This window comes from Perca fluviatilis, chromosome 16, assembly GCF_010015445.1.
Source record: "Perca fluviatilis chromosome 16, GENO_Pfluv_1.0, whole genome shotgun sequence".
Taxonomy (NCBI): Eukaryota; Metazoa; Chordata; class Actinopteri; order Perciformes; family Percidae; genus Perca; species Perca fluviatilis.
This window is the reverse complement of record NC_053127.1, coordinates 4,985,566-5,005,757: the sequence shown is the minus strand read 5'-3', so window position 1 is coordinate 5,005,757 and position 20,192 is coordinate 4,985,566. Positions and strand designations below refer to the sequence as shown.

General features: G+C 39.3%; 2 pseudogenes; one reads left to right on the top strand and one right to left on the bottom strand.

Annotated features, from left to right (window-relative positions):
* Positions 1-3,179: 3,179 nt before the first annotated feature.
* Positions 3,180-9,061, top strand: LOC120544279 (annotated as a pseudogene).
* An 8,069-nt stretch (positions 9,062-17,130) lies between these two features.
* On the bottom strand, positions 17,131-18,079 carry LOC120544285 (annotated as a pseudogene).
* Positions 18,080-20,192: the final 2,113 nt, after the last annotated feature.

Below are 20,192 nucleotides of genomic sequence, written 5' to 3'. Positions count from 1 at the left end.
CTCTCTTTTGATGTTTTATTTAATTAAGCAACAGTAGAAACATGGGTGTGGGTAGCTCTGCGACGTGTGTTTGTGTGTGGTCAGATCTCGAGGACGCACACACGCACACAATCTCAACCGAATAGTCATCGTCCGAACTGCGACCTCTCCTTTTTCTTTCTCTCACTTTTTTCTCTGGGTGGTGCGCGCGGTGTGAGGTGCGTGTCCGCGCTATTCTCCAACATGTACTCACAACTATCACTCCTGATTGACGGCCTTTTGTACAGCCCGTGTACTTTTTCAGACTTCCAGCTAACAGCGGTGTCTGTGAGCATCACTGGCCGGCCAGCAGGGAGGTGATCCCGGCCGCCACCAGCTGGCTGTCCCGTCAGACTGAAGCTTCTGACAACATCAGAGAAAATGTGCAGATGGCCATCAACGTTTGTAAAACTGCCCATATTCAAACTCTACACAGTTAATTTATCGCATAAAAAAGTCTCAGAAGTGAATTTAGTGGTGAAAAAGCAGATGGAAATTGTAAAAAGTTTCCAGTTGTTTGCTGCTGCTAATACGGCAAACTCCCGATCTAGATTATAGAATCAATATTTTTTTTTTATAATTTCCATCTGCTTTTTCACCACTAAATTCACTTTTTAGCTGAGTGGGAGCTCTCGGCATTAGCTGCAGCAACTCCGTGTTGCTAGAACCGATTCGGCTAATTTTTTTTGCTATCGACAGTACTCATACATATAGCGATCAAGATTAACGTAAAAATTGCCCGGAGTTCTCCTTTAAGACATGTGGGATATTCCGGTATTACCGTAATTCCTCAAATAAAAACCAGTAGTCAATTAAAAGCCGGTACATTTACAGTGTTCAAACTGACACACAGTTTGATTAATTCTGACCAAAATTGCTTTGTCGCCCTTCTGGCTTTTGATTTTTGCAAATGTTTCTTAATAAATTAATGATCTCTGTCCACTGGAACACTATGGCTTTTCATTTAAAACAGTTCATGTAAAACTATTATAAATTAAAAGCCTACTAAGCCTAATAAGAGCAACAACTGGAACGCCCACCTGGAGGGTAAACACTCTCTGCTCTCTGTTTACTTGTATTGCGTGAAGGTTTCCTCCTCGTCATTTCCGTCTGCTAGCAAGCAACAGAAAAATGCCCAAAAGCTGCTGTGTGGTGATATTCACTACCAAAAGGGTTAACAACCCATGACTTAAGCTGCCGAACCGGAAAAACTGATCTTTTATGAAGACAAAAGTGGATCTTTTACCCTGTAGCACTTTGAGATTTGTTTCAAATGTAAAGTGCGTTTTATAATAATAATAATAAAATGTATTATTATTATTATTATTATTATTATTATTATTATTATTACTACAGACGTGAGGAATCAGCAGAGAGAATGGGAATACTGTGGGATCCTGACAGTAAGTTAACGTTATGTCCGATGTTAAGCAGGTTATCTTAATTTACAGATGTGTAGTTAGCCTAAAACGGACATTTGGATATTTGACTTGGTAACAAAATGCTTGCTGCAAACTTAACGCTGGACATAATGTTAGCTTAGTGTCCGAATCCCACAGTCTTCCCATTCTCCCTGCTGATTCCTCAAGTCTGTACAGTACCCATTTTTGTCTTTATAAAACCTCAGTTTTTCGGGATGGCAGCTTATAAAACTTAAGTCATGGGTTATTTACCGTGTTGGTAGTGAATATTACCACACCTGTTTTGGTGGAACATGTACTTGTCAGATTGGACAGATAGTCCAGCTAGCTACAACTCTCTCACTCCCAACTGGTAAAATATGGACGCTTGGTCATTGGCTGTCAGCGTCAGATACGACGCAAAAAAAAAGTAGCGAGTAATATGAAAGCCCAAGATTCCACGTGGGGCGGCTGGTTTTAGTGGTGGATGGTCAAACAACACAGGAGACCAGGGTTTGTGTCCCGCGTGTCACTGAAACGTGCATTTTATAACCCCACCCACCATCTTTTCCTAAACCCAACTGTCGCGTTTTTTCCTAAACCAAACTGTCCTGTTCTTGTCCCGTGTGTCATACACGTACCTTTTATAAGCCCACCCACGATCCTTTCCTTAACCTAACTGCGTTAAAAGTGACGCCAATAGTCCCGAACCAGCATTTAGATAAAGCTTGTTTAGATCTGACGCTAAAGGAGACTTTTAGAATCAATAACAACGCCAAAGGCACCTGACCAAGTGTCTGTATTTTATGCAATGGGAGTGAGAATGTGTCTGGATTTACCCTGCAGAGATCTGAGGAGCAGTTAACCATAGTCCTCATGAATCCAGTTTAGAACGCCAACACAAAGAAAGAGGAAGTTGACGGATATCCGGCCTAAATGAGGGACATCTGGTGGAATTTCTGGCGGCACCTGAACAATCCTGGAAATGAAACGTCGTCAACATACTCCCGCTATCCTCCCCAAAGGACTCCCCAGGGGACATGGTCATCAGCCTTCTCGAAGTCCACAAATCACATTTAGACTGGATGGGCAAACTCCAATGACCCCTTCAGAAAGCTTAGATAGACTAATTTATTGTCATTTATTTATTTTACTATTTAATTTAATCTGAAACTTTGATGAATCTCAAAGTTGTGACTCAGACCAACTGGTACTGTCCAACTTGTGCCCCAAAGATGTTCACAATTAACACACACACAAAACAGAGGCACAGTTATTAAATATAAATTCTCAACCTGTGGGAAACACTGAGTAATATATTTCTTGGAGCTAAACGTTGTACATCGTAGCTTGTTGACAGGTGCAATTTCTTCATGTTGCATCACACATTAACTGACGTCATCGCAAATGATTCCCCTGCAGATAAAATCATGTCTATAAAACAAAAGAGATCTGGCCATTATCAGCAATGACCAGGAGACGAAAGAAAGAGAAGTCAACAGACTGGAACAAGAGACACTCAGTGTAAGCATTACTGTTCAAACTTTATTTTTACATTATTACTACTTTCATGATGTACTTGCAAACAAACTGTAAACTATGCATACTGGGATGTATTCATATGTAGTCATATCGATATTTGGGAAAGGCAGCATGTTTCTGTTGTGATCGTATGCACACTAGTATTGTGATCTCTTGACACCTAAATTGCCAGGACATTACTTGTGACATTTAAAGCATTGTTTTGTTGTTTTCAGGTTAATGGAAAACTACACCTACAACAGCTACACACTCCAACTGGAGGGGTTAACTGTTTCTAAAGATTCTACCTACCCTGTCTTTCTCTTTCTCTTTTTGTCCTACCTGGTTATAATTGTAGCAAATGTCGGTATTGCTGTTCTGGTTTTCATTGACAAAAATCTTCACCAGCCCATGTATCTGCTTTTTTGCAACCTGCCCTTAAATGATGTACTTGGAAATTCTATCATGGTGCCTCGTTTGCTTTTAGACATGGTTCGTTCCTCCCTCTGAGCGCATCATCAGTTATTATGAATGTTTGGTCCAAGCTTTTGCCTCACATATGTTTGGCACCACTTGCCACACAGTGCTCATAATTATGGCCTTTGACAGATATGTGGCCATCTGCAATCCCCTGCGCTATGCTGCCATAATGACCAACAAAATGGTGATCAAGCTGACAGTTTCTGCCTGGGGAGTGGCCTTAGTAATGGTTGGGATTCTGCTCGGTCTGACCATACGGCTGAACCGATGCAGGACTCTAATCACAAATCCTTACTGTGACAATGCCTCACTGTTTAAACTCTCCTGTGAGGATGTGTTTATTAATAATGTCTATGGCCTGGCTTACACTGTAGTTCTGTTCACAAGTTCTATAGGCTGCATGGTTCTCACCTATACTAAGATTGCAGTAGTCTGTCTGATGAGTAACAACAAGTCTCTGAACAGTAAAGCCTTGAAGACCTGCAGCACTCATCTCTTTGCATATCTAATTATGTTGTTGAGTGGAATGGTTGGCATCATCCTGCATCGCTTCCCTCAGTATTCAGACTACAGAAAATTGGCCGCTATTTTGTTTCATATCGTCCCTGGAAGCCTAAACCCCATTATTTATGGTTTGCAGTCAAAAGAAATACAGAAATTCTTGTTCAAGTTCAGGTCCAACAAAGCTTTTCCATCATCGTAAAGATAAATTCCAGTGTTTATTTGTAAATTTAACAACACAAATAATATAACATTTGAACAAATAGTGCGCCACTGTACTACCATCTTGTGTTTGTCCCTTCTACGTATAGTATCCACAAGTTTCCTATGTCCCATGATGCTTTGCGTCAAATGTGGGCGCGACTTCCGCTTCGAGCTTCGATAGACGGAAGTAAACAAGCGGGAAGTGTTACTCATTCATTCATTTGAGAAATACCGATGAAACTTGCTAGTGATGTGGGAACACAACCATAACGAGCTTAAAAAGATTGAAACATCAGTACCTTTACCCTCCGCGGTAGATGGTTGGGAGGATGACGTGAAGAAGTGGCGTCGTAGCACTTACGGTAGCATTTTAAGCTATTTTGTTGCTTCAGTAGCCTGTGATGGTACAGCGATGAGCAATTTGAAAAGCTCAGAGGCGTATCAATATCTTCACAGTGATAAAGTTGGTCGGGTGTTGTTTAAAGATGTCGGAAACGACCTTGTTTATCTAAAAAGACTATTAGGGGCACAGACATTGTTTATTGTATTGTGATATTAATAATAAATGTTACGTTACTAAACTGAAATGTTTACTGTGTCATTCATGTTCTGCATATGTTGTTTCACTGTAGCCTTCAGTCACAATCTTGTAGGATGATAAGATTTAATTTCATTGGATTTAGGTTGAAAATGCAGTGAGGCAGGGCAAGACAGGGGATGGCAAGCACTGATAAAGAAGAATAAAGAAGAATGTAGGTCTGAAGAAGGTTAAGCACATTCATTTTAACCATCACAGACCTAGCCACATATATCCAGGCCCATCACTACGTTCAATGCAAGAATTAACAACCTCCCCACAACTTTTTAAGAACCATGGAGAGTTCATAGCCCACAGCAATTCATCCGTGATGGCCCCACTGTTTAAGCTCCAGACAAATGGTCTTCTTCAGTTGAGCTACAGAGCAGATGTAGACACCAGCCAGGCAGGCCTCAGCAAACATGATCCAGCCCACAATAACACACTCTGTCATACTTAACACAGCACAACCCTCACCTGTCTAAAGTGCACCAAGTTTTATGAGGACTGCATCAAAGTTTCCCATGTACAAGCAGATACACTGATGGAAGAAACCAGGATGCAGAGTTCTTCACAGTTATGGCATGATGCTAGAAAGCTGCGTATAACAGCCAGCACAGCAAAAAAAGTCACAAAAAGGAGCACCACTGATCCCAGAAAATTTCTAAATGAGCATCTGTACCCAACCTTCACCGGCAATACAGCAACGCAGCATGGCAAAGAAAATGAGATCAAGGTCATCACACTCATGGAGACCAGATGGCATACTGTGGAGAAGAGAGGCCTGGTTGTGCACCCTGACTATCCTTGGTTGGGAGCCAGTCCAGATGGGATCCTTGATTCAACACAGCTCCTTGAGATCAAGTGCCCCTTCAAGAGTTGCATGTCACTGACAGAATTTCTGGAACGGCCAAATGGTGACATTAAAAGATTAGGTGATGAACAGTACCTGATCCTTCCCAAAGGAAAGGATGGATACTACCTGCAGGTAAATAACATGTTTTCAAGTAGATTAGCTCTATTATTAGCCAAACAATGTTTCAATCACAATCTATTTCAATGTTTGTTTTTTTCACCAACATGCACTAACAATCCTTATTTCAGACACAATTGACCATGATGTGTCTGGGCCTACAGAGCTGCAAGCTGGTCATCTGGACACCAAGTGAGGACATTGAAATGGACATTCCATTTAACAAAAACTACACAGATGCAAAAATTCAACAATTGCAGAATTTCTACTTTTCACACATGCTACCTAGATTGGCTGATGATTTTGCTGACAAGAAGGTGAATCTCTGCCCAACATACCTGCAAATCTTTAATGAGTAGTTGAGGCAGGGTTTACACTGTTTTATTGGTTGTATATTCTGAAGAAATCTACCTACACAAAGACAGTGTAATGCTGTTTCACTAGTTTAAATAGAAAACAAAAGAATTTTTGAGTTCATTGACAGTTCCACTTTTATTGAAAGTTTTAAGGTGAAAGCCAGTTGTTTGAGCTGACAAAACAATTAAATATATTAAAGTTAACAAATAGTTACCTGTATAAACATTAGGGCTGTGCTCGATTAAAGATATTCTTAGTCGACTAACACTCATTCAATTGTATCGTAGGTATGGGCGATATGGAGAAAATCAAATATCACAATATTTTTGACCAAATACCATGATATCGATACCGCAACGATATTGTAGGGTTGTCTATTGGTGCTTTCACAAAATATTTACACAATGAGATTTTTGATAAATAATCATCAGTAATGTGGATAACTAAGTGGGTAAAGACAAAAAAATAGAACAGTTAGAACAGTCTGGTATGTTCAGAAAATGACATCACTTTACTGTAATGCAGCCTTTACAACCAGGAAAAGACACTTATGCCATATTACGATATCCATAATCTAAGACGATATCTAGTCTCATATCACGATATCGATATAATATCGATATATTGCCCAGCTCTATTGTATCAACTAATCGATTAGTTGATTTAATCGACAGATCTGTAAATAAATTTAGAGAGTCATGCAAAAGCACCACTTTAATTCTTGTGTTTACCAGAGATGAGCTCGTACGTTTCTTGGAAATAAGTCATTCAGCATGAAAACAGCATCAGACATGACTAATCGACTAAAGAAATCTAAGTTGACTAAGACCAAAATGACCGATTAGTCGACTAATCGACTAAGAGAGAGCAGCCCTAATAAACATTGTAAATACATTTTTGTAAATTAACTCAATTATATGAAATAACTTGTACATGTTAGTTAATTATAAGAATACATTAATGTGTCATTTGAATTTTTCTTTCCCACTTAGCGTTTCTACACATGACGTGACCTGCAGCACTCCCATAGACTGTTAATATTAAGCACTCCACACTCCACCGTTCTCTTAATACAGCCATGCACTCCACTTGAGGAGCGGTCGGCTCGGCGGCTCTCAAAATCTGAGCAAAATCTTTTAAACTGACCTTTGTCGATCAAAAAACAGACAGATTCAGCAACTGCATGGCCTATTTCTCTCTTAAAATGTTTTCAGAAATACGTTTTGGTGAACTATCTTCGTAAAATACGAGACCGTTTTCAGTAAGTGGTTATTACACATTAGCAGTGTACTGACGAAAAAAAGTGTTTTTTCAACAAACAAACCATAAAACACTCATATCTCATAGTAGCAGCTAGATTCACTGATTATAATTCATAGCTTAATTATTGTTATTGTGTCTATTTGCTTGAAATAAGCTCCCCTTGCAGATTTACAAGTGCTGCACAGATCTTAAGTATTTAGCCTTAGACACAAGTGTTTTAAATTCAAGTAGCGGAATCCCTGTGTACAGCAAACAGTCTGTATCATCTTTCAATGTTAACTCTGCAACAGGTAGCGAATCAGAAGACGGGGCAGTTGTCACACCACATGTGATAGTAGGTCCTTTGGAGTAGATGTGGTCCTCCATTGCTGGGTCTGACCACTGTGTTTGGGCATTCTGGAAGGTCTGTGAAGTAGGGCCTGGCTCCCCAGAAACCTCCATCACATCAGGCTCATCTGCAGGGAATACATGCATTACATATTTATGTTACAACATGAGATTTATAACTGCAGTAGTATCAGTTCAGGTATATGGAAAGTACATAAGGATTGACTTAAATTAAATGTACAAATTTGAACCACAGTATTTAAATAAATTGATATTCATGTTTAGATTGTGATATTCTTTGTGAAGTACACAGAAAAGCATTACGAGAACTACTAACGTTACTACTTTTAAAAACATTAACCTGTCTGTGCCTTATTTGTTGCTGTTCTCAGACTTTTTTCCACTGCAAAATAAGCACTCTGGCTTAGTGACATCTAGACACATAGAGTGCGTTTAATAATCTCAAAACAGATATTCTGTAAATGTTAACTAAAAGAGGGAACGAAATTAACACCTGCCACAGTGTGCCAAGTGCAGGATAAAACTTTGTGCTAGGTTGAAATATCAGGCCATCTGTCTACCACCATGGCAGACAGTTTTTCTTATATTAATTTTAAGCATTTCAAGAACAGTTAAGGTATTTTAAAAAATGGTATACGGAAAACTAACAAGCTAACGCTAGTGGACCTACCTGTGCCATGTCGAGTCCTGGGTCGGCGTCTCTTCACCGGTGGCTTCTCGTAACCGAGAAAAAGCGTTGGGTACGGGTTATCCTGTGTTGGCTTCTTGTCAACGAAGTGAAACGAGCACACAAACAGATGTTTGGGGGGCTCTTTTAGGTTTAAGTTCTTAAGCCATGTTCGTTTTGGTTCATCTTCTTGTGGGAGGCGATGAAAACTGTACCACCGTTGGCATGGAAACTCGGCTTTAGTTTTTGGCTTGTGTTCATAACACTCACGTTTAAGCCACTGACTTAATTTTGTGCGGTTATTTGTACAACCCCGAACAGCACATGTTGTCCCTGAGCTCCTTTACGACATCTCAACCACTTTACAATAATAGAAAACACTTAAAATATACTTAGCTCACGACCGTTGGAATGCTACTTCCGCTGTCTCACCGGAAGTTTCACCCACATTCTTTTTTACATTAGTTTCCCCCGGAAACAGGTGGATAGGCAGTTAATGACAGTTACTCTTTACATTACAGCTTGAGAATAAAAAGGCAATAATTTGTAATATCTACCAATACTGTGGTAATACAATACTAATTACAAAGGCATTTCTTTTCTATAACTGTTCTCATTACAAACACGTCGTTTTTGTTTTTCATCAACCCATGCTGTAAATAATAACATTCTGAATTCTACAATTTTGCCATTATTGTCGAGCCAGACTTGTGTCCAGGTCAGGATTTTCAATTAGCTGGTTGATAATGTAGAACCCTACATGTTTAAAATCCAGGCACATGCACACATAGACATCAAAAGGTGTTTACTATTATTAAAGATAGCCCCCATGAGGAATTTTAAGTAATATCAACAAAACTGTAAGCACACCATCCCCACCCCTCCTCCACACAAGTTGCTAGTAGCCAAGGAGACACAGAGGATTAAAAAAACATGATGAACTCTTCAGAAGGGGTCATTATCTTCACTCAAGTTTCTGCTGGCGAAAGTCCCCAGACGCCACAATCTTCTGAACATAGCCATACTGGGAAATACAGAGAGAGTTGTGTGGAGCGGATAGTCTTTATTAGCTTTGTAGCAACTCATACCTTGCATATATCTATATCTATATTATTCTTACTACTAGTATAATGTCACTGCTACTATATTGCACATATCTGTACATGTGTTCATACATTGTTCATATTACATAGCCATATTTATTCTGCTCTTATAACACCAATATATTTCTTGTCCTGCCTATGCACCGCCTGTCTATACTTGTATATCGCATTGCACTTTTCTGCTCTTTTTTGCACTTCTGGTTGGACGCAAACTGTATTTCACTGTCTTTGTACTTGTACACTGCACAATGAAAATAAAGTTGAATCTAATCTAATCTAATTTGGCTTGAATGTAACGGACGTTCATTAATATCAAAAAGTTACGCAAAGAATTTTTGAAGCGTTATTTATTCCAATAACACCGCAAGATTTAAAATGATTTATTGTTAGTTTTTATTTATTGTTGAGTATTTTAAACAATTATATTAGACAATTGAATAAGGGAAATAAGATAAAATGGTAAGGTAGTCAGACTTGTGTTAATATATTTAACATTTTGTTTAAATTTCAAATAAATAATTATTTATTAACTATTAGTCCTTTTTGTTCCTTGAGCCCCTGCCCCCCAAAATTTCTGTGCACATCCCTGGTCAAATACCATTCATATTAAAGTACATGACATTGGGATGTCTTGCCATTATGTTTTTTGACATATCAGTGTAAGTGATAAGAAAAGAATAAACACTGAATTAATCCTAAAGAATCCAAACGTAAATTGTTTGAAATTGATCCTCTATCTTTACAACTCACGGTAAATGTCGTTGCACCCGTAAAATATTAAGATATGCCAAGAAAAAACATATCACATGGAAACTTCTACCAGAAGGACATAGAATAAAAACTGAAATGGACTGGAGGCACGCAATCTACAAAGAGTTTATGACAATGCTTACAGAGATGAAATATATATATATTTTTAGAGCAGATATAAAATCTTGTTAACACCCTCACAACTCTTTGACACCACTGAGAGACTACATGTAGTTATCCACTTAATATAAATCCCAGTTAGTAGATTAGCATTATATTAGAATATAGCAGTGGGCTGAAATATTTGTATATGTTTTCCTTAAAAATGCGGGTGTCTTTTTCTTTCCTTGTTGGGGGGGGGGTTTTTTTTTTTAAAAAAAGGGGAAACGAAAAGGAGATTGTGCCGGGAAAAAAAAAGCATTTTAAAAAAAAACCACACACTGCAAAGCAAAATAATGCACATTACCTTTTTACCGGTTGTAGAAGATAAATGAAGTAATACATCAACAGTAAAGCGAATGGTTCATACATAATTTCATCATGATGAAGGCATTGTTTAGCCTTAAACATTCTAACGTAACGACAGCCTTGTCATCATGGGACTAATGTCTGTAGTATTACGGTAAAAAAAAACAAAAAGTCACTAAAATCAGTCACAAACTTTGACAATCATGTTTATGTAAAATATACAAATGTCAGTAACATGAGCCAAACTGTGAGAAACCATCACATTAAGGCACTTAATACAATATCAGTAACATTAGCTGCTAACGTAGGCCATCATACAGCCAACATTAAGCTACTAAAACAATTTCAGTAACAGTAGCTGCTAACTTTGGCCATCCCAAGGCCAACAGTAAGCTACTTAATACAATATCAGTAATAGTAGCTGCTAACTTAGGCCATCATGAAGCTACTATTAAGATACTTAATACAATTTCAGTAATAGTAGCTGCTAACTTAGGTCATCATGAAGCTACTATTAAGATACTTAATACAATATCAGTAACAGTAGTTGCTAACTTAGGCCACCATAAGTCTAACATTAAGTAACATTAGACAGTGTCAGCAAAATTGGCTAATAATGTTAACTATTACAAAGCTAACATTGAGGTAAAATGATAAAATGTTAATAACATTAGCTGCTAAACTTGACCATCATACTGTTAACCTTGAAGCTATCACACACTCTCAGGAACATTAGCCTGCTACCATCTCAAGGCTAATATTAAGCTACATTATACAATGGCACTATCATTAGGTGCTAACTTGTTTTGGTCTGGACCTGAGTGCGATTGCTGTTTTCACACCTGCCCAAACTTATCGCACCAAGAGGGCAAACGCTGCAGGGTTCGATTAAACCGATCTAAACAAGGCAGATGTGAAAATGTCCTTCAAAAGCGTTGTGAACAAAGCAGTACAACAATTTTAAGAATGTCATAAAGTCCTTTAAAGCAAAATTAATTTAAAAGCATCAAGTACCTTGCAGTACATTACTAAGCTCTTCCAATGTGTAAGATAATACTGTCATTTGCCTTTACACGCTAGGTAGCTTGTTGTTTCTGCCAGTTTCTTTTTTTCATTTTAGCATTATTTGCCGGACTATCTCTGATCGTTCTGCACTCATTAAAGTGCCCATACTATGAAAAAAATCACTTTTTCTGGGATTTGGGGTGTTATTTTGTATCTCTGGTGCTTCCACACGCATACAAACTTGAAAAAAAAGACAATGGCAGAGATACGGTTTCTGAATGTGCCCTGCCTTCAGTCTCTGGGTGAGCTGGTCAAAATCGGCAGGGCCGTCTACGTCATCGGCCAAAACATTTGGTGTGTGCTAACCACTTTAGCTAATACCACATCAGCTAGAGGTTTCTACAACTTCGGTCAGTACGAGGCAGGATTAACTGGGAGATTTCTTCTAAACGAGGGTGCCCTTCCAACTTTGCGTGGAATACCTGCAGAACAGGGACATGTAAGTAGTACTATAGTGTTGTAGTGCTTTTTTGCCATTGAGAACGAGGTGGCTAACCGCTAGCAGCGCTAGCTTCTAGCTAGTAGTCCTTACCTAGCTACTGCACATGTGCGACTCCCAACAAAGATGGAACAGAAGTGTGATGTCTCACTCTATAGCTAAAACAGAGAGCTCAACACACAGGGTGAAAAGAGGAGCTGCAGCAATGTGCAGTACAACAAAAAAATAGTGTTTTTTTTATTTAACCATGTAAACCTATTCTGGTATAACCTCAAAATACAATAATGAACCTGAAAATGTGCATAATATGGGCACTTTAAACCTTCCACACACAGTTTAGTAGTTGGATTGCTAACTGTGTTGATGCTAATGCTTATATTTAGTTGATATAACAAAACTATTTTTGGTTTCCTATTCAATTCCTTGCATATTTTAAAATGTGTATATTTAGGTTCCCTCACTTGGCTTTAAGTTATAACCACACTCAGAAATGATTGCCTAATTTAGTAGGCTACAAAATAATGTTATTATCCTTCGCACATGCTTTATAGCTTGTTGTGATGTTGTTTTCTTTTTAGCATTATTTGCCAGATAATCAGTTCTCTGACTGTTCTGCAGTCATTAAACCTTCCACACACAGTTTAGTAGTTAGAATGCTAACTGTGTTGATGCTAATGCTATCTAGCTAATTTCAATTAACACACACACAAAAAAAAACGTTTTTAGTTGATAGAACAAGTATGTTTGGTTACCTGTTAAAATCCTTCCGTATTAAAAAAATAAATTGGTTCCTTCTTGGCTTTACATTGTAGCCTATAATTCAGACATTAGCCTATTACACAATCCTATTACCTGTTACACAATCACCCTGCTACCCTCCTTATTAAACTATAATTAGCCGAGTCATCTTCTGGTAAGCTAGCAAGAATATTAACTTTCAAAACTTACCCATAATTTGCTTGCTCCAGTGTCCAGTGAGTCTATTGAAAAGCCTTGAAATCAATCCACTCAGTTCACTTCATCCTGGGTATTCACTCCTCACAACTGAAAATGGCATACCTATCACAAAACAAAAAAAGCAGTTATAGCTAACGCGTTAGCAAACAATTACCTAATTTCACATCCAGCAGACATGAGTTTTTTTGTTGTTGCGAATGTTCCTTGTGTGTTGTTTAATGCTGGGCAAGTAACAAGTTAACATAGTGGGCTTATCATCACTGTTGTATGCTGCTGCTACACGTGGGGCAGATTAAAGTGCTGAACAATACGATAAATTTTTAAAGCAAGAAATTCAAAACAATGAGTAAAAAGCTGCATAAAGCTGCTGGCTGATATTTCTTTCTACTTACGTGTCTTAAAGAGAGTTTAATTCTTGGCACAATTGACCCCAACAAAGAAACAGCTCTGCTAGCAAAACCAGTTCTAACTGGTTCTGCAAGGCAGTTGTAAGAATGTTTGATTTGTAATTTTTTTGGCAACGCATTACAGTTTTATGACACAATGTAATAAATAAAAAACTAGAACTGCAAGCAGTTATGACGGGGCCCAAGCCTCCGATGCCATTCGCCTCCGATGCCATTCGGCTGCCACGTCCCACGATTTGGGGAGTCAGCGCGTTGCTGCGCCCCGGATGACCCGCGAAGCTGCGCGACCGCGGAACCGATGCATTACGTAGGGGGGAGAAACGTTGGTGAATATCGAGAGGTTTGATGCACGAGGTCTGCGGTACTCTGCCGTTGTTCATCTCCATGCATATACAGACTACTTTTAACAATTCTCTACTATAAACAAACTTCTTAACCCCCCTGACCACAGGGGACAGCAGAGAGAAATGAGAGAGTAACTTAGAGGGTGGAGGTACCGGCAGGTGTGGTGGTTGAAAGAGCAGGGGAGGTGGTCAGGTTGTTGTAAATGGTGTCATAGGCGCTGATTGATGTTTTCCTCCGTGGGTGCTCAAGCAGGCGCAGATAGGATTGGAGATGAGAAGTTTAACTGACACGTAACCGCGATCACCTTCGTGGGAAATTAAGAATCAATGCCACCAACATACCCAATCACACTATGACAGACTCTCCACTTAGCACCAACTGCAATGTTTAATTGCACGGTATTAGGGTATATGAATTGTGTTGATTTTGGATTGAAAAAGTGGGAGAAAAGAGTTACATTTGTCCACTGTGAAGGTTGTAGAAACTTTGTCAGGTGGGTTAAGAAGTTTGTTTATTGTATATAACACCAGGGGAGCATGCGAAAGCGAAAACCAAAACTTAACTGTAGGAGGTAAACATCAGTAAATATTGAGAAGTGTGAGCTGCAAGGTCTTTGATACATTCCCATTGCAAATATTCCATTAACATTGATTAACAGGGCAAAACACTTTTATGTTGATTATAGCACCCACTAATGGCCAATCTTTGCCAAATTTGGTACAGCGCCTCAGAACGCCATGCCGAACGAGCAACACAAATTTTGTGTTGATTGCTTTTACTGTGGCAGAGATATTGCAATTGCAAATTTCCCATTGAAATGCATTGAGAAAATTGGCGAAAAAAAAATAAACGTTGCTTATAGCGCCCCCTAAAGGCCGATCTTCGCCAACTTTGGTACAGAGCATTGTAGGGGAATGTTGAACAAGGATCTCAAGTCATTTGGTGATGACTTTAAGTGTAACAGAGATATGATATGATACGTGTGTGGTAGCTAGCTAGGAAAATTAGTTTTGTCGTCAAATGCGCATACTTTAACGTAGCAAAATTCCTTCAATAACTTTTTGTCAGGTCCATCTGGAGATGCTATCTACCAGGTTCCGTGCAGATCGGTCGCACGGCCTAGGACAAGTTTGAAAAAGTTGGATTTGCACGTTGTGCGATATTGCGAAAAAACTTTTGCGCGAAAATGGGGTTGGCCTATATCAGGTAATTCAGCTTGATTGAAGGAACACGTGGATGTAAAAATTTCTGATGTGCGATGTGTAATGTGGGAGTTAAAGACCAAAAACCATTACAGCGCCACCTAGAGGTCCACATGTGTAATTTTTGGTAGGTGTGGTCCATGGCCCATTATCAATCTACCCTGTAAATTTAAAGTTGTTCACATTAGTGTAAGTGGTGAATCTAGAGTTGGGTCACATTGGGTCCCATAGGCCACGCCCACTTTGACCCCTCGGTACTCCATTCTAGGGATGGACTTAGGATTGGTCCTTGATGGAACCCTTCAAATTTTGTATAAATCGGATGAGCTGTTCATGAGATATAAACTTTTTGTAGTTGTAGCGCCCCCTAGTGACCAATTTTGGTAAAACGTACCTCCAGAGGGTCATGGCAAAGAATAATCTAAAGTTTGGGGTTGATAGCCGTTATTTTGGCTGAGATATGCCAAAGTAGGTGTTTTCATAGTTAGCTACACAAATTAGTTTACAAACTAATTTGTGTAGCTAACTAACCCTAACCCTAACCCCAAACCTAACCCTTTTTATACGATAAAAATTGTGCATATAACTCACAAGTGAGTTATATGCACAATTTTTATCGTATAAAAATTCCTTTTATAACTTTTTGTCAAGTCAGTCTGGGGATGCTAGGTTCCAAGTTTCGTGCAGAACGGTCGCACGGTCCAGGAGGAGTTCGCTAAAGTAGGTTTTTGATAAATCACGATTTTTCACGCATAAAAGTCGGAAATGGGCTTGGCCTATATCACGTGATTCAGTTGGATCCAGGGAACGCATAGATGTATTGTTTTTGAATGTCGGGTGTACGGTGTTGGAGTTATAGGGCCAAACGCGTTTTTGTCTGCTATAGCGCCACCTAGTGGTAGAAATGGGTACATTTTTGCGCCTGAGGTCCTTGCAGGGTTTTGGACCAGTCTTGAAAATTGCAACCCCCCACCATGTACGGTTTAGGCTGCAGTCGGAGTTTTAGGCGGAGAAGAATAATGAAATGAATAAAAATAATAAAGAAATCCTTAGAGGGTTCCCTTGCCCCCTCGGGCTTGGACCCCTAATAAAACATTTGCATATTCCAGCAGCGCCAAGACCCCCGTGATCAATTGCAGCCATTAAAGTTGGGAGTGTGCCTATGTTCCCACATTTAAAGAATGTTTTTTTCACTAAAAATGAGGCCTAATGGTCCCACAGCCCTATGTTCCTACATTTCTAAGATTTTTTTCAAAATTAGGCCCTATTTTCCCAGATTTACTTTTTCATAAATTTGTATCAGATTTTATCCCTCTTTCTCCCAATTTGGTAGCCAATTACACCCAACCTGCAATGGACTACAGATGGAATGTAACCCTAACCCTAATATAGGACCTAATTAAAAAAAAAATCTTAGAAATGTGGGACCATTGGGCTGTGGGAAAATAGGGCTGACCCCAACTGGAGAGACGACGAGATTCAGGAACTTCTGTTTGTATGGCTGACGCCAAAATTGTTAGAGAAATTTAAGTAACAGCAAGAGCCTTGGTTGTTTATGAACAAATTACGAACTGGCTACTTGGGCCGAGCTGTAATGTCCTTAATCCTGCACGTGTCACCCCTCGCCTAAACCAGCGTATTTCCAGAAAGTGAGAACTCAGCTGAGATGGACCATCTCCTGTTGTGTATTACATGTGTAAAAGGGAAACATATGTGAAACCAGCTCAACATAACAAAGTTCTTCCAAGGTCTTTAATTGCATAAACACAAACCTAGAGGACAGGAGTGCATACAATCTCACATCCATCACAAAGTGACACAAAAGTGCACATGTAGTGTCCGCCTTTCCCTCCTTTTACATTTCATTCTTTGAATAAACAGCTTCTCTTTTGAATCAAATGCCACATGTAACATTACTACTTTTTGTAGGGTTAATGGTTTGGGTCAATATTTGTGATTGCTGTTATCATCATAGATTGTTCACTGGTAAAGTCATCAATTTTTGACTTCACATGTTACTTCACACAGCTGAAAATAAAGAACACAATTTTACAATTTTCCTGTTTGAAAATAAACCCTCTAGATTTAAAATGATGGTTTAACTCTTTCAAGGTGGAATAGTTTAGACAAACACTTGAGTATTTCTTGGGATTGCAGCCCATAGATAACAGGGTTGAGGCTGCCGGGAACAATGCAAAAGAGAATGACTGAAATCTTCCTGTACTCTGGGAACTGGGGGAAACGATGAAGGACGATGGGGATCAGCCCAGTGACAAGCATGATCAGATACAGGCACAGATGAGTGCTGCAGGTCTTCAAGGCTTTACTGTTCAAAGATTTGCTGTTACTAGTCAGACAGGCTGCTGTGATATTAGAATATGTGAGAATTATACTGCATATAGAGGACGAGAGCAGGACGACAGTGAAAGCAAGGCCATAGACGTTATTGATGAACACATCCTCACAGGAGAGTTTAAAGAGCGAGGGATTATCACAGAAAGGGTTTGTGATCAGAGTCCTGCATCGGTTCAGCCGTATGGTTAGACCGAGCAGAATGGCCACCAAAACAAAGGACACTCCCCAGGCAGAAACTGTCAGCTTGATCACCATTTTGCCGTTCATTATCGTAGCATATCGCAGGGGGTTACAGATGGCCACATATCTGTCAAAGGCCATAACCATGAGCACTGTGTGTGAGTTGGTGCCAAACATATGTCCGGTAAAAGCTTGCATCAGACACTCATAGTAGTGAATAACACGCTCAGGGGGGCGCCAAGGATGCTTGCGAGCACCCGTGGGAACCAGGAGAGAGTTTCCCATTACATCATTTATCGACAGGTTACGCAGAGGAGATACACCGGCTGATGGAGGCTTCGATCCATCAATATCAAGATCACGATGCCCACGTTGCGGCAGTTAAGATGAACACATAGGCCAAGAGCAGAAATAAGAAGATAGGGTACTTGTTAGTCTTGGTGACCATTAACCCCTCGAGCTGAAGAGTGAGGCTGTTGTATGTATAGTTTTCCATCTGAGCTATACAGAAATAAAACGAGAGAGAGAGAGAAATAGTTAATGATATACTTTACCTACTGCAATAAAACAAACTGGTAAAAATGTAAATTCTACAACAAACACACTGCTATGAAGACAATATTCTTGAGCAATAAGAAGGCGCTCTTTACCCTTTCAGTCACAATAGTAGATGGACAAAGTACTCAAAGGCTTTTACATGAGTGGAAATAGTAATCCCACAATAGAAAAACGCTATTACATGTAAAATGTACCAAAGTAAAGAGTAAAATGGGTGCAGCACTAAAAGTGTACTCAATAGCAAAGGTAGTGAAGATCAAACTCTTGCAAAATTGTAAATTACTGATGCAGAAATAACGGTTGAAAGGAAAACGCACAACAGCAATATCCAGCAACATTCCACAACACTTTAGTCCCATACTGCTACAGAAATTACTTTTCTCTATCATTGCTACCTTTACATTTAGCTGCACTAGAACCCAGTTGGCACCAGTGAAACAGGTGAAAAAAGAGATTACTTATGTATGTACCGTTCATACATTTGTTTGATCCCCCACCTTCTTATATAAATCCATTTACCACCAAAAGCATTTCACATGTGTGCCATTAAAAGTGAACCCCTCAAACAAAATGTTCATTTACATGTAGATGCCTTAAACACATAACATCTTGAAAGCCAACTCCGATAATTCTGTCAATATGTGAAATGTGAACACCCCTTTTAAACACCCTTCCCTGTAACAATTTAAATCAGAAAACCAACAATAAGAACCGTTCTGTCCAGCACAACAGTCTTCAGGCCTTCTCTAAAGGCAGTCTTTAAGTTTTATAAGCATCATTTCATCTGGGAAAACCCTGATCATTACCTAAGAAGCATTACGTAACCTTCATGGGATTAATGAAAACTGTCAACAAGCTTGTTAGGTAGAAGTTCATTATAAACTTATTGTGTTTTGCCATCTTATAATTTTAGATGTTGGAGCACATAGACCACATACACATCTGTGATGACGTATCTGAGCCATAGGTACAAAAAAATAAAACCCAGCACACACCAATTTTATTTTACTTTTTAGTTAACTATAAGCACTTGAATTGAACACCCCTGACCCGTGTTTACCACCAGGCGCCAAAGTTTTGTTTTGTTCAGTCATCCAACACTCGGCACGGGAGCGTGCTTATGTTCCCACAGCCCTATTTTCACACATTTCTAAGATTTTGTTTCCAAAATTAGGCCCTATGTGTGTGTGTATACACAATTCAACAGTAAGCCAAACTCTATTCAAATGAATATGGGAGTCATGATATAGCCGCACGTACTGACAAAGGAATGACCGAGAGAACTGTAGAACACAAACAAAAATATACAATAAGCAAGATGCATGTAGCTACTATGCATCAGTTGTATAGTGATTTAATTATACAGTATACATGGCATGCGGTTAAGCTGATAACTTGCTAACGTACATGTAGTTTATCTTACAATTTACTAACTTACAGAAATGAGGCTTTATAAAATATCATAGCAAAAATTCTGTCCAGATATTGTTCTATGGTCTGTGCTTAAACTTAAGATTGAACATTAGTCTGGGGAGTCTGCTCTGTATTTTCTACTGCACAAGAGGCGTGATCAATGGGCATAGTGCATGACTCTGTACCCAATTGGATAGTCCTTCAACCAATCAGACCAACGATCCGGGTAACGTAGCAGCGACAGCGGCATCAAAAGGTTGCTGCGTTTCGGTGGCCGTCATCTTGAATGTAAACAAAACGCTGCTTAGTCGCTTCTCTGTTGTAATCGTGTTAAACCCACCAATAGCGCGCCAGGTGGATAAGCCAGTTTTTGATTGGTCCCCACAAATTTGTAACGGAAGCAGGATAGATAACTGTACATGTTTCCAGACTGAGCTGCAAATCTCTGGCAGATTGGGCTGGGTTTACCCAGTCTAGCCGGCTTCCTGTTCTGGGTCAAAGTGCATATCAAACTACAAGAAATGTACAGGGCCAGAAGGGGATTAAAAACTTGTGGAGATTATTAAATCTGCAAGTCAGTCAGGCAAGACGCTCCCCGTGTGGTATATGGAGGAAATATTTATTCATAATTCAAATTGAAA